The sequence below is a fragment of the Anoplolepis gracilipes genome, chromosome 8 (genome assembly GCF_047496725.1).
Source record: "Anoplolepis gracilipes chromosome 8, ASM4749672v1, whole genome shotgun sequence".
Classification (NCBI taxonomy): Eukaryota; Metazoa; Arthropoda; class Insecta; order Hymenoptera; family Formicidae; genus Anoplolepis; species Anoplolepis gracilipes.
In genome coordinates, this window is record NC_132977.1 from 6,883,188 (window position 1) to 6,897,358 (window position 14,171).

Sequence of the window (14,171 nt, forward strand, 5' to 3'; positions counted from 1 at the left end):
TGTTATATCAATTATTCTGAAATATAGTCTTTGTCTATTTTAATTAGCTTAAAGGAAACGTATCGATTTTTTAAGATCTAAACTCGTTTCTCTCATTCTTTTCGCACAACGGCGGCGTACTATAGTATCGGTATCTGAATCGAAAGGACGCTAGATCAGTAGCTTTCAGATACAAGAGGGAGGTGTTTGTCAGACCGAAGATGGAGGGAAAAGACTGCGATTACAGATAAGGGTAGAAAAAAAATAGCTAGAACGACCAAGAGATAGAAATAGTAAAAGCACTCTTTTATGTTGGGATGAGGAAGAAAAAAAGATAGAAGAAGAAGAAGTAGTAGAAGACGTAGAGAAGCTTATATCACCGCAGACGCCGAGCTGCAATTCGACCTCTATATTTAATTTCACTACTTTGGGGAGTCCGTGGATGGAATAGGTAGTGGGAACGAGAGAAGAAGAGAAGAGAGGAGGAATCGTCGTTTAATCTAACCGCGCGATCCTATCTCCCTGAAATTTATCATTCGATAAATTGCATCCCCCGCGTAATACATCGAGAACTTCCTAGCCGTTGTCCCGTCAATATCTCAGAAGTTCCGTTTATTATCAGCCGTATACAATGTCTCCCATAAATAAGATAAAAAAAAAAAAATCTTCGTCATTGACGAAATACATGACGAATATAACAGTTTTCGTGAAATTTTAGACATTTGGGTAAACATATTACCAATAATTTGTGTTTTCGTGTTTCTTCACAATTTTAAAACGAACAGAGGAAATTAAATTTTGACGAATATTTAATAAATATTTTGCGAAATATACACATATCGCGGCTTATTATAAATTTCACGCCCCTTATGTCATCATTCTTCTATTAAAGTAAATGTAAAATGGGATTACGCGATATTTTGCATCTTGAACTGTTGGCTTCAACACTCGGGAAATTATAATCGCACGATATTTTGAAGATCGCACGCTGTTTTGTGGACGGGCAACAGGGTAATTGCTGGTTTATGAATCGTATTCTACCCCTCTTCGCGCTGCTTCTGTATGGCAGCTACAGTTATTTCCGTGTAATTCTCATACCCTGCTTTGCTCTTAACTTAATGTTGTTTCCCTCACTCCATTAAAAGCCACGCCACTCGGCTCGTTTCACTTCCCACACTGCGGTTGTGGCCTTGCGGTCGCACTTCACTGTACCCTCCTCACTCTTTCGAGTGTACAGACAGTCGCGTTCCATTACCCTTTTGGCCAACCAATTCTTACCTGGTGTTTGTACGCCATATTGTTGAAGAATTGAGAATCAATTTGTATTTCCTGCATGACAGAGTCTTTAATTGCTATACTAACGCTATTTATAAATTTTTTACTCACTATTTTTTACTCTTGAAAGAATTTATATATAAAGTGAGATATTTTTTCTCAAAAATATAGTAGTTTTATCATTGAAATGATTTAAAAATTACATTGCCTTAATAGTTATAAAAGAAAAAAAAATCTGTCTACGTGAGTTGGTTAATCGATTCATTCATTTATTCGTTCGTTATCAGAACACCATCAAGCTAAGATTGGTTATCAATCGTATTGTGAAATCGCACGTTTCAATCACTCAGCACGTTTCACGAATTTCCCAACCTGTCGACGTGAAACTGGGAGGCAATCCGAACTCTCCCAGATCTAGTTTAGAAGTGATGACAGTTATGGATTTCGCCATCGTAGCGCCGTGCCAACCGATGATGTCGTTTGTCATCCCCTCTTTGCCGCACAACTCCCCCACGAACGTTAGTGACAGCGACCCTCAAAAGCGAATCGCTAATGTAAACGTGGGTAAAGATAAAGAGAAAGCAATTCATTATCCATTTACGACGTTTAATACGCAATCTATAGTATATATTTATTAATATATTTTAATAAGTTTTAATTGTAATTTTAATATTATGCGATATCATGAATTTAATAAAATAATGTTGCAAAGATTGCAAGAAATATTTTAATTTAACTAACCTATTAAATTGTTAATCAATTAATTATTAAATTATTATTTTTTTATTATCTTATGTGCTTTCTTTTTATTGTAAATATTTGAATTTTTTAGCAGCGTAAATGAACAGTAAAATGATATATTTATATATTTGCCACTTGATTAGTGTCAAAAATTTTCTATAAATTTAATCTATATGAATCATGTTAAATATTTGACTAATATCTGCTATTTATGTCTTGAATTTTCAAACGATTAAATATTCATCCACGAGTCAAGCTTTTAAATTAATGTTCTGTAACACTTTATAAGAAATCCTTTCATAAACTGTCGCATACATTTACATTCGTTTGACCGAAAAAAGCCCCATATGTTATGTCAGTGTGTGGAGGAAACAGCGCACACAAACGCTATTAATTTTCCAAAAGAAATCCGCTGGTCCGTGAAAAAGTCCTAACTAAAAAAAAGAATAAAAAAAGGAGATTATGCTACGCGTCGTTCGCATACTTTTGAACCATGGGGTCGCACCCCAGGGACTATTGTTGCGTAGGCTCTATAGTAGTGTAGATAGCTATCATGCAACCGTAATCTGAAAGGCGGGTTAGTTGAAAATCCCATCGGTGAAATGCAACACTTGGAAATATGCATATGGCGTAAGCTACGAATTTTTGTAATAAAGCTTCTATTCTATCCTTTATCAGCGAATGTCCTGAACAAAAATTATAAGTATAAAATAATAAATTGATATTATTTGACAACTGAAAAATGTACACAATAGATTTTGTAACGGCTCCGAAATAAAATGCTCGCGAATAGTTCCGAACGAGCACATGAAAAAAGATTCAAGAGATGCCGCACATAAATAAATGCAGGAATGTTGCACTTCAAGTTTCACGCATTGCATTGCAGTGCGAAATGCAGCTATGCCAGGAAAATGTAGACAAGAATTTACGATTGCGCGTGTACGGTCGTCGTTTCATGGTTTAAGCGTAAACTCTGGTCAGAAGTTACAATTTCCTGAGTAAGGGATAATCACTTGCGCAAACCGGGCGTTTTACCGTTTTAAAAAGGATTTATTCACAACATTTCCCATCTTATCTATTTTTGTGCTTATCATAATTAATATAAATAATCGTTATAAATAATCATTAATACAAATTATAAATACGAAAATATAAATTATAAATTATATATATATATATATATATATATATATATATATATATATAATTTATAATTTATATTTTCGTATTTATAATTTGTATTAATGATATATATATATACATATATATATCATATATATATATATATATATATATATATATATATATGCAGATAGATAAATTATAGATATGAGACAATACAAAAATTATATAAATACAAAAATTTATTTGTGTTAGCATACGATTTACGGTACTTGTGCAAAACTCATTTCCAAATATTGCTCCAAGTATTTTTTTTTTTTTTTTTTCAGTAGTAAACCAAAATTACGGATGACGCAAACTATAGGAGTCGACATGCCTAATTAAGACTTCCGTCGTTTAAACTTTGTAATTAGGCGGGGAGTGATAGTAAAACGAGCACGACGCGAGCGCGCACCCATTGACGACACGTTGAAGTAGGAAGCTCTCCCCAAAGACTCGCTCTTCACAAGCCCCACCTCACAATCTTCTATCCCCTGCTCTAGCCCGTCCCCCTTTTACCCCCGTCACAAAATCCTATCCGTACCGCAGGCAGGGTAAAGCAGGTCCCTAGGAATACTCGGTCCACCATAGTAAATCAGGCAGTCGCAGGCGGTCCTTCTGATCTATCCGTAGAACGGAGGTGCTGCTGAGACGCGTCAAAGTTAACCCGTCCCACTCTCTCCATCTTGAAAGTAGTGAAATAACTCCTCTAAGTAACTCTATCTACCTCGTAGAATCGCTTATGGCTCATAAACGCCTCGTAACTTAACGCGGTGGCACGCGCCCCTCGAGAAATACTGCCGTACAGTTTCCGTCCATGGTGCTCAAGAAGAGACGACTTCGTCTTCAAGTGGCGCGAAAGTGAATTACTCTCTGATTGATGACAACGACTATCTTTCTCTTCATCTTTCTTCCTCTCGTTCTACGGACATTTTTAAGCTAATTATATGCCACTATGGAGGGATTCATTGTCAGATGGAAAAACTGCAGGTAAATTTGACGTTTATCTTTATCTTTTTTTTTTTTTTATATAAATTATTACTGCGACAAATAACGCTACTGTGTCGATAATAATGCGAATTATTTATTATTGGCATAATATTCTGGGAATTAGGCTTTTAGGCAACGTAAGCAGGTTTGTGAGAATGTGCATATCTCGTGGATAAACATGTGCAAGGCCAAAAACGTTAGTAATTAGTTTTGTCGATAATAAGTCAAAGTTATATCAGATAATAATATCAGTAAACAGTCATAAAATAAACGGTAAATATCGGGAAATCTATATATACCGTTTACAAAACCGGTTTCAAGTCAGGTACCACTGTAAAGTTGAAATCTTCCGAAAGTAAATATATCTCCGGCTTAAAAACGGCGCGTGATATAAACGAAAAATGTCGATTTCCTAACGATTGAATAGCAAATCGTAACTTTAGATCCCGATAAACGGGACGCTTCCAAAACATAATTTATAAAGTCAATTTACAACGGATTAATTAAAAACATTGATAATACCCCGACTTTAATTAATCATGCCCGGAACGAACGGCGGTATAACGAAGGACATTGAAATTAATTAAAATTAATGAAGCATAAACGGAAGTAGCGATAACATGACGAATCGGCGACCACGTCGGCGTAGCGTCGCGTTGAAACGCGCGGGCGCGCGCGCGTGCATGAACACACACGCATGCAGTACACATACGGAGAGCGTTATCCAAAACTAAATCTTCCGCTATTGACAAAACACTATGGCGTCTCTCGTCTGGCGCGCAGGAGGCGTGCGACGCGTGCTAAACAAACGTCCAATTTTCGCGCGGCGCAGCCCGCGTCGGCTGCAATTTAAACTAAAACGAAAATGCATTATCCTGCCTGGCAGAGCCCGGTGCTGCACCCACCGGGCCGCGGGGTTACATCGACGAAAATAGTGAAATTCGCCGCGCGAAGCTGCACCCGCGTTCACGCATACCGACGCGGGATATCCGCGGATGTACACACGATAGGGAGAGGACGATACGCGCGTCCTGAGTTTACATCGTTGATGTATGTTCTCGGCGGCGATCGATCTCTCTCACACGAACTGCTAATTGTGCGGCGTCATAATTCTCCGCGTGAGTCTCATCCCCTGTCTGTACTCCTCCCTCCCACTCCCGCCACCCCCGTCGTCGACCTCTCGCCGCCGCGTGCGCCAGCTCGCTCATCTCCCATGTTCTCTCTCTCTTTCTCTTTCTCTCTCTCTCTCTCTCTCTCTCTCTCTCTCTCTCTCTCTCTCTCTCTCTCTCTCTCTCTCTCTCTGTACAAGCGCGTTAGAAATACGCGCTTGTGCACGTTCGCCGGCAGTGACGGATGCGCCCCGGAGTTTAATCTCCCACCCTCGAAATGATGTCTCGAACTTTTCGCTTTTTTATCGGGAATTTTTGCGAGCGGTTCTTAATTTCAAATTTATGCAGATTTAAACGCCTCCCCTAGTTTTGTTCCTATATCCTTTATAGCGCTTTTCGAACACTAAAATCAATAATATGTTAAAATTAATAAATAAACTGTACCGATTTATGATTATTTATTGACATATTATAAGTGATGCTGTTGCTTTTTATATAGTTAATTTAAATTATTACTTTTGATTATTTGTAAAAATTATTCTCGATAATTCACCTTGAACAATGTTAAGTGGAAAATAATGTACCGTTTGCTTTATGTACAATTGAGTTGACTACCTTGTTCGCGTGAGAAGAGAGCGGCGATGACGAAGGGTGTGCGAAAGCACGTGGGTACATTATAGCGACGTTGTTTACGATGGCCCGCCAGTCTTTCGGACCATTGCCGATTAGCGGCCGGCCCATTTCACTTCATCATGTACGAGCCAGCAACGAGAATCACCGTTGCCCGATACGAACGGATGTTCCATGAATTGCGGCTGTTTAATTGCTTATCGGTCTATCGAACTTTCAGATTTACTCGATAATATTGTATATTTATTTAGAAGCACAACGCAGTTTTTATCGTTGATGCATCTGCATTGAGAGCGATTCTTTATTATATAAAAGTCTGCGCATCATCACATATTTTTGCTTTCTATAATACTGGTAAAAGCAGGACGAGTGTAAAGAGCTAGACGGCGCGCCCCTTGAAAAGGAGTATAGAGAGAGAATTGCTGTAGTAACGCTAATGTCACCCCAACGTTGAGATAAGAAGCTCAGGCAACCTCCCACTCTCCTCCCTTCTGCTTTTCTTCCGCCCCACGCTGAGGCACGCTGGTGTGAGTTATGAGGCCGATTTTTATTATTCGCGTACCTCCGCCACCCTCTCCTTCTTCACCGTCGTACAGCCACCCAGCTCGCTTTTTCCTATCTGCGAGTGCTCATAAGCGCCGGCTGCGCAACCGGCGGAAACTTTCTCGGCGACAAGGAAGGGGTGGGGCCGGGCATCACAGCGAAGTTGCGTTATAAGAAAGACGCGCGAAAAATCGAAAGAAAAATGCAATTTCTTTTTGCACCTGGCAGATCGTAACGCGATAAATTGTTCCTTTACTAGCAAAAGAGAGAGAGAGAGAGAGAGAGAGAGAGAGAGAGAGAGAGAGAGAGAGAGAGAGAGCGCGCAGTTGGATAAAAAATTTATTTTGGAAATATATAATTTTTTTTACGCGAAAAACATTGTGTTATTTTGATTATATCCTATATAAATTTTTGTTTGATTAAAAATAATTTATTTATTGGTGCATTGTTTGTCACACAATTTTTATGAAAGCACTGTTAAAACTTATTGGAAGCGACACAGGAAGTTTAATAATCGCGTATTTGTACCTGCGGTTAATTTCTATGATCCGCTTATGCATGTAAAATGTTCGATATAATTCTGCGATAAATCATCAGATTACATCTACGCGTGGCTATGTACGTCGATAATGAAAGCGTCCGTAACAGCGTAGCCTGCGGACGTTTCTTTCATCTAGATTCGTTTCTTGTTCGCCATCATTAGAAAAGGACTTGATCGTAAATTGAGATACTCCTTGATTGCTTCATAAAGATTACAGTATGCGTCTGTAAACGAATGCACATAGAAAGATCGAGTGCAACTTTATCGAAAATATATTTAAAAAACATAATTATTTTGACAGAACTGATTTTCTACAATACGAGAAGAAAATAAAGTATATGCTATCACTAATAATAAACTATATATTTTTATCGCTATAAAAAACTATATTCAACATTTGTTGAAAATTTGTCATAAATTCGCTGGAATTTTGTGGAATTAAATCAGACTTTTAAATTGCACGATCCGCTGCATGATGTAACGCTATAAATGTGTGAGAAGTGAATTAATATATATCTTATAGAATATATACATACAAGAAAAGAAAATAAAGTCTCACTATAAGTTATATTTATTTTTTGATCGCTATAAAACTATTATACATTCAACAATCATTTAAGAATTTATCGAAAATTTCCTAAAATTTTGTGGAATTAAATAAGACTTAAATTGCACGGATTGCTGCATGATGTAACGCTATAAGTGTGTATGCATTGAATTAATATAAATTTTCTCGTCGCAGTACAAATACATCTGTCGGCAGTAGAAAAGAATTGCCAAAAGTATGGATGGTCTTCTACAGAGGGTCAGGCGGAGTGAATCCGTGGGTTTTCGTAGCCCGACGGACCGCATTCTTCCTGGTGACTTTAGGCATTGTTCCTCCCGGAGATCTCTCCCTCTATATAGTCTCCCCTTTCCCTTTTTCTGTCCTTCTTAGATCCCACGTCATCCTATCGCTTGGCGTCCGCCTAGTCGGGGACCACTTATAACAAGCTGGACGTCGGGGTTTTTGCCTCGACGCCTTTTTTTTCTTCTTGACCTTTTTTTTTAGCCCGATATCTCTTTGCTACAAACAAAAAGCGTCACCCGCCGATTTATAGCTTCGCAGATGACCGACTGTTGTTCACATTTACTTATGACTGTGTACTTGCCCGACCTTGGAGGGATCCAATAGCCACCGAACAGTCCTTTCGAAACTGATTTAGGTGAAGCTCATGTAATTTCTCTCAATTTACGCGGTATTGTTAATATAAATTTCAGTATTATTTGTACAAAATAATAAAATTACTTTAACAATAAATACTACTTCAAACTTTAATAAAAAAAAGAAGATGATATTTATATATGAATGCGTCTCTTATACTCGAAAACTTTATATCGAATGGTCAAAAGAATGTTGTTAAGTAACGGTGATTCTTTTCTTCTCTTACTTCCATGTCTTTTGTTTCTTATAAATATACAAGCGAGAAAATCGGACTTGAATTGATGGTGTTACAGTTAGGTTGTGGTCTGCTTCCGTTTTAAACCGCATTGAGGAAAGATTACTGACCAAAGAACATGCTTCTCCAAACTTTTTGCCATCTTCTAATTTTAGAACATGTACGTTCTTCAACAACGGCACATGGAAACTTTTTTTAAATTACATATGTATTCCGCAATTTTGCCTCTTACGTCCGCATAATAAAACCTGAACTGCTGTTCTTCTCACAGTATTGCGGCTTAATATTTTTAAAAGAAGTTTCATTCTGTTGCACTTAAAAAACAATCAGTATAAAAGTTATGTGCAAAGGTATACATATATTTTCTGTGCGCGCACTCTAAAACGTTTTTATTTTTCCAATATTAAATAATCTCTCTAATTATACGCAGTTTAAATTTTGCAATCGTAAAATATAATAAAAGAAGAATGTAAGAGATCATTGTTATATGTTTCAAAGGAGGAAACGTTCTCTCTTTTATTCATTTATGTAAATGAATGATTATCTATTAAAATGTCATTTTATTGCGTATCTAAACGCACGTGACGATTTAGAAAATCTTTTCATGTAAAATATAGTATATATTTTCTTTGTTTTCTATTAAATTGAAACGTGAAATGTTTGGCATAATAATACAGTTTTCTCTTTGCGCGTGAAAGCATGTTTGATACAAGTTTCTATAATAGTCGCTCAAGCGTGCACACGGTACTTACAATTAGTCGCAAAAGTTCGTGTTCCGCCTAATAATGGATTTGCTCACGAAGAACAAATTAGCGGAACGATATATCTTCCTGGCGCCCCTTGCGAATGCGTGTGTTCTTACACGTAAACGATTGCTCGATATTTAATACGCTTGCATACACACGCTATAGGGGGTCCTACTCGTGATTTCCATGTATACGAGAAAAAAAGTACATACGGCATTTTAATTATGCTCGAGTATATCAGTATACATACATGTATTCTGCGAAATTCTTATCTCTTAGCAAATATGGCAGAGAGTTTGTTAACTCTGCAACTTTGAATCAACCATAATTTTCTCTCATTCTCTTCTTTCTTTTTCTTTTATTCTCTTTTTCTTTCTGTATTTTTTTACATTAAAATAAATTGTTAATAAATAAATACAAACATTCGTTAAAGCATATAATCTTAAAATATTATATATTTTATAAATTAAAAGTGTAAAATTTCTTTATTTAAATTATTAATTTTCAAACATCAATTAAATTGCATGTTGTTTTACATGGAGTACTAGAGAGTTGTTTTAAAAATTCTTTAGAAAAAGAAAGAAGTTTGTAATGATATTTCAATACAATATTTTAATTATTAGAGTTATCTTTATTTTAATTTTAAATATAAAACTATTTTTAAATATACAAATATTCCTATTTTTATCAAAAATAGAAATGTAAAACTGTTGTTATAAATTCGAAAAGAATATTTTGACGCCAATAATTTAACGCGAATAGGTGCTGTGTGTGAAACTAACATCTCACTTTGGAAACTTATTAATTGTTGAGAGCTCTGGCTTTATTCTAATAGTTTTAGAATTTTTAATAAATTAAATAAATAGATCTAGTTATTAAATAAAAAAATTAGGGTCAAACTGAAACACTAGGTTTGACACTTCCGACACTTGCGCACGATGTTCACTTTCGTCTTTCCCTTTTCCCCTTTCCCACGATCCGAATCACCACTTCCGAGGAATTCACGATTATTAGATATGAAAGACGATCGTTTTATTGTATGTACATACATGTCTATTAGTTTGCGAAAAAGTACATACCAAATTTTTGTATCTATATAACGCGCTTTACGCAATGATTTTATTATTCGTGCGGCGACACGTAAGCGAAAAAATACCGGTCCGACAGAGATTTCGTATATCAATAAATGTAATACATATGTATCGAAATCGGGAGTGTCGTGCAAATTGTCGCGTAAGTGTTTTATGAGTGCTTTTGAAAATGCATCAACGAAGGATTAGCAGAACAGGCCTATAGGATAGCATCAGGATTTGTGAGAATAATCAAATAATTTACATATAAGGTAATTTATTATGTATTATTCGCGGAATTAATTTTTTTGTCACGATTATTGCATAGCTTTATTTCGTGCAATTCCATTTGATTATGAAGCTAGCGTTTCCACTACATGGAAACTTAATTATTTTATTTTTAATAGTTGTAGAATTCTTGATAGATTAAATAAATAGTACATTAAAGGAATTACCGGGAAAAAATCAGGATAGACACGAGATTCATGCTGCGTGTCACTTTGTCCTTCGATAATCGAATGTTTTTCAAGCATTTTCACAAGAATTTAAACACTTGAAAGTGCTTAACATTTTTTAAATGTATAAAAATTATTAGAATATTAATTATACAAATTAAATCGTCCGAGATACTGAAGTATAAGTGTTGACGAAGTGACACGCTGGTCGTATTTCGATATGTAGTTCTATCGGCTTTAAATGAAATTTCGTATATCAGTATCTTAATTTAATTTGTTTAATAAATATTCTAATAATTTTTACGCATATCTAGAACGCTGTAGAATATTTATACTCTTTAGAAAGTATAAGCAGAACGATACAAAATCTTATTTAAAGTCGATAGAACGATCGAAATGTCTCATTTCGATACGTTTGCGTTTCGGTCAATCTAATTTATTTCATAAGTATATTTTAATAATTTTTTTAATAGAACGTATAGAATTCTCTCTGGAAATTAAACGTGATTACAGACTGACACGAAATCTCATTAAAGTCGATAAAACTATCGAAACATGATCAGTGTCTTATCTCGATATTTATTACGTTTGACATTTCGGATAATCTAATTTGTTTAATAAATATTCTAATAATATTTATATATAAAACATTCTCTCTCTCTCTCTCTCTCTCTCTCTCTCTCTCTCTCTCTCTCTCTCTTTTTCTTTGAAAATTAAAAGTGATTTTAGAATGATACGAAATTTCATCTAAAATTGATAGAATATCGAAATATGACCAGCATTTTAATTGGCAATTTAAGTTGTTTAATTAATATTTTAATAATTTTGACGTATAGAATTTTTTGTAGAATTAGTGTGAAACTCTCAAATACTTAAAATCTGACAAGAATACTATAGAAAATATCGTTGGCGGACAAAGTGAAATATAGGATAAACTTGATGTCTCAGTTTATCCTCAGATATTTTTTTTTTTATTTAATGGGCAGACTATTTGTTTAATCTATTAAGAAACTTTAGAATGATTAAAAATAAAGCTATAACTTTTAACAATTAATGAGTTTCTACAAAATGAAACGCCAGTGCTTCAACACACAGGTAGATGCTGGCGCGTTCACTGATCACGGATAATCAGATCAACGACAATGATGAGAAAATTATAACGTGCGTAAGAGAGCGGAAGAGCGAGACAAACGGCGTACGGTAGAAAGGAGCGTGAGCAACGTGCACGCGCCCGCGGATTAAAGAGTTATTTGATTCTCGGAGGCAGCCATAATTCTCCCGGGCTATTCCCGTCCTGCGCGCGCGCTTGTTCGTTCACTCGCTCGCTCGCTCGCTCGTTCGTTCGCCCACCGGAATATTTTAACATCAGGGGTGGGTGGCAGCCCGGCTGATTCTGTGCCTGGATGAGTTTAGGTTGGGACACGAGACACATGTACCGCAACGCACACACGCACGTGGAATAGAATGTAGGAGGGTTGGTGAGTGAGAGAGTTGCGGGTCCGCCGCAACTCCACGCAGCTGACAGCTGTTTCCTCGGTGGGCCGACCAGGCCGGTAGGGAGGATTCAGCCTAGTCGCGCCCCTTCTATAATGGCTCCCTTTTCTTCCTTCCCCTACCTACAGCAGTATGGCTGGCGCGACTGTTTCTCTCTCTCTCTCTTTCTCTCTTTCTCCTTTAGATTCGGTTACGTCACATCCACTCCGCCGTCGCTCCTTTTCTATAGCACTGATGACGTCAACCTCGTGACGTAGGGAAGTGCGGCGTCATCGCTGAGATAGAGCAATCATTTCATAGAACGTCGACTACTAGAGGCGCGTTGATCGTGACACGAAACCATTACTCTGCGATGCGATTTGCATGTTTTGTGCGGAACACAGGATATAAATTAATAGGCTTGACGTATCAATGAGAGTTTTGTGTCGGACGATAATTAAAATAGATGATAAAACAGTATGAAGTAATTTTAGTAAGATTTAACTTTATTTACGGGAAGAAACTACTGGTATGCAACGATTAGAAAAGTCCAAAATATAGTTTGCTTAAATACATTTATTCTTGTGGCTAATGAAAGAAATAAATCTTCATTAATTTACTCAAATCGTTTATAATAAAAAATATTATTAAATATTGATAAAAATAGTTATATTTACTTTTTAAAAAGAATAGGATCTTATGGTATAAAAAGAATTTGTGCTGTGAATTTGTCGGATACACTCGATAGAAATTAAATTGGCCTAGTAGCCTTGGCCATCATCAAGGTCGACCGTATGTGTGTCGATGTCCTTCGGATCCGATTGCGTATGAGAACGGAAAGGGAAAGGATCGGGGATCGGGGATCGGGGGAAACCTGCGGGAGATAGAATGACGACTCAGATAACACACCGAACAGTCTTTTACCACGTGCGCGAACAGTGGCAGCATCGTCAACGCGATAGGCAGCAATCGTAAAACAAGCGTTTTACGAGGCGCGACCGCGGAAGGGGAAACGCGCCGCTATAGCAGCGTACGTTGAGTGGGGCTCTCACGGTTTACGAGCGCATAACAGACGCGTTTATGGGCGCGATCACATAGCCCGTGCATACCTACGGCTATATAACCGGGTCCCATAACCTAGTACGGAGTAAACAAATCGTAAAGCTCGGTTTCGGATTTACTGACCTACCGCAATACACGGAAAGCGATACGGAGAGCCAGCCAGCCAGCCGGCAGTGATAACCAGCCCCTTCCCCTCTTTGCTTCTCCGCTTGAGTAAGAGGGGAACTGTCATGCTGACGGCATGCGATCGAGATATCGCAACAAGCATGCGCGCAAAAGGGTTACGAGCCTGTAATTGTGACAAATGAAGTAGATAATAGCTCGAGATAAACTCTATTAGGACATTGACTGGGAAGACGGATTTCGTTTGGCTCGTGCCTTCCGTCAGGGTGTGCTCTTAATGATTTTACGCCTCGGCATAATTTATGAGCAATCTCGTATATTATCTTTTGCGTTATATACGAGTATTATGCTTGCTGACAGAATACAACTGTTTTATCTGGAATGTTTGGAAAATAAAACTTGTAAAAAAATAAATTTTATATAATAAAGGCTACAAATTAGATTACGTCTACCAATTTTACGTGACGTTCTTGTGATCAATCGACCATAGTATGCGCGCGCATACGTACAGTCGCAGTCGCGTCACGTATAAAGGCATTTTCTGGTCGAATGTATGTAGATATTTATATCTCTTTAAAAATCCATAAAAATTTTTAATTATTTTATTTAATAAATCAAAGATAAATAACTTGTTATATTTACCTATATTAATATTTTTTAATTAAATCTATTAATATCTTTTATATTTACCTTTTTAAATCCGTTCTTAACACTTTTTTTATCTTAACGTTTTTCACACGTGTCGCACATTTATAGTTGTCAGTCTGCTGGACATAGCTGTGATATATGAAGTCATGATATACGAAGCATGCGACTCGGAAATATCTAATTTCA

At 36.8% G+C, this 14,171-nt stretch overlaps 1 protein-coding gene across 6 annotated transcripts in view; it reads left to right on the forward strand.

Moving 5' to 3' along the window:
* The window catches only part of Antp (homeobox protein H90), a 123,401-nt gene that overhangs the window by 42,844 nt on the left and 66,386 nt on the right, over positions 1-14,171 (forward strand). For 2 of the 6 annotated variants that reach the window (XM_072898077.1, XM_072898076.1), the window contains one exon: positions 3,447-4,146. The exons of 3 other annotated variants lie outside the window; for them this stretch is intronic. The gene's annotated coding sequence lies outside the window, so the exon portion shown is untranslated. The remainder of the gene's footprint in view (positions 1-3,446; positions 4,147-14,171) is intronic. One more of the 6 variants, XM_072898078.1, reaches the window with a different exon arrangement.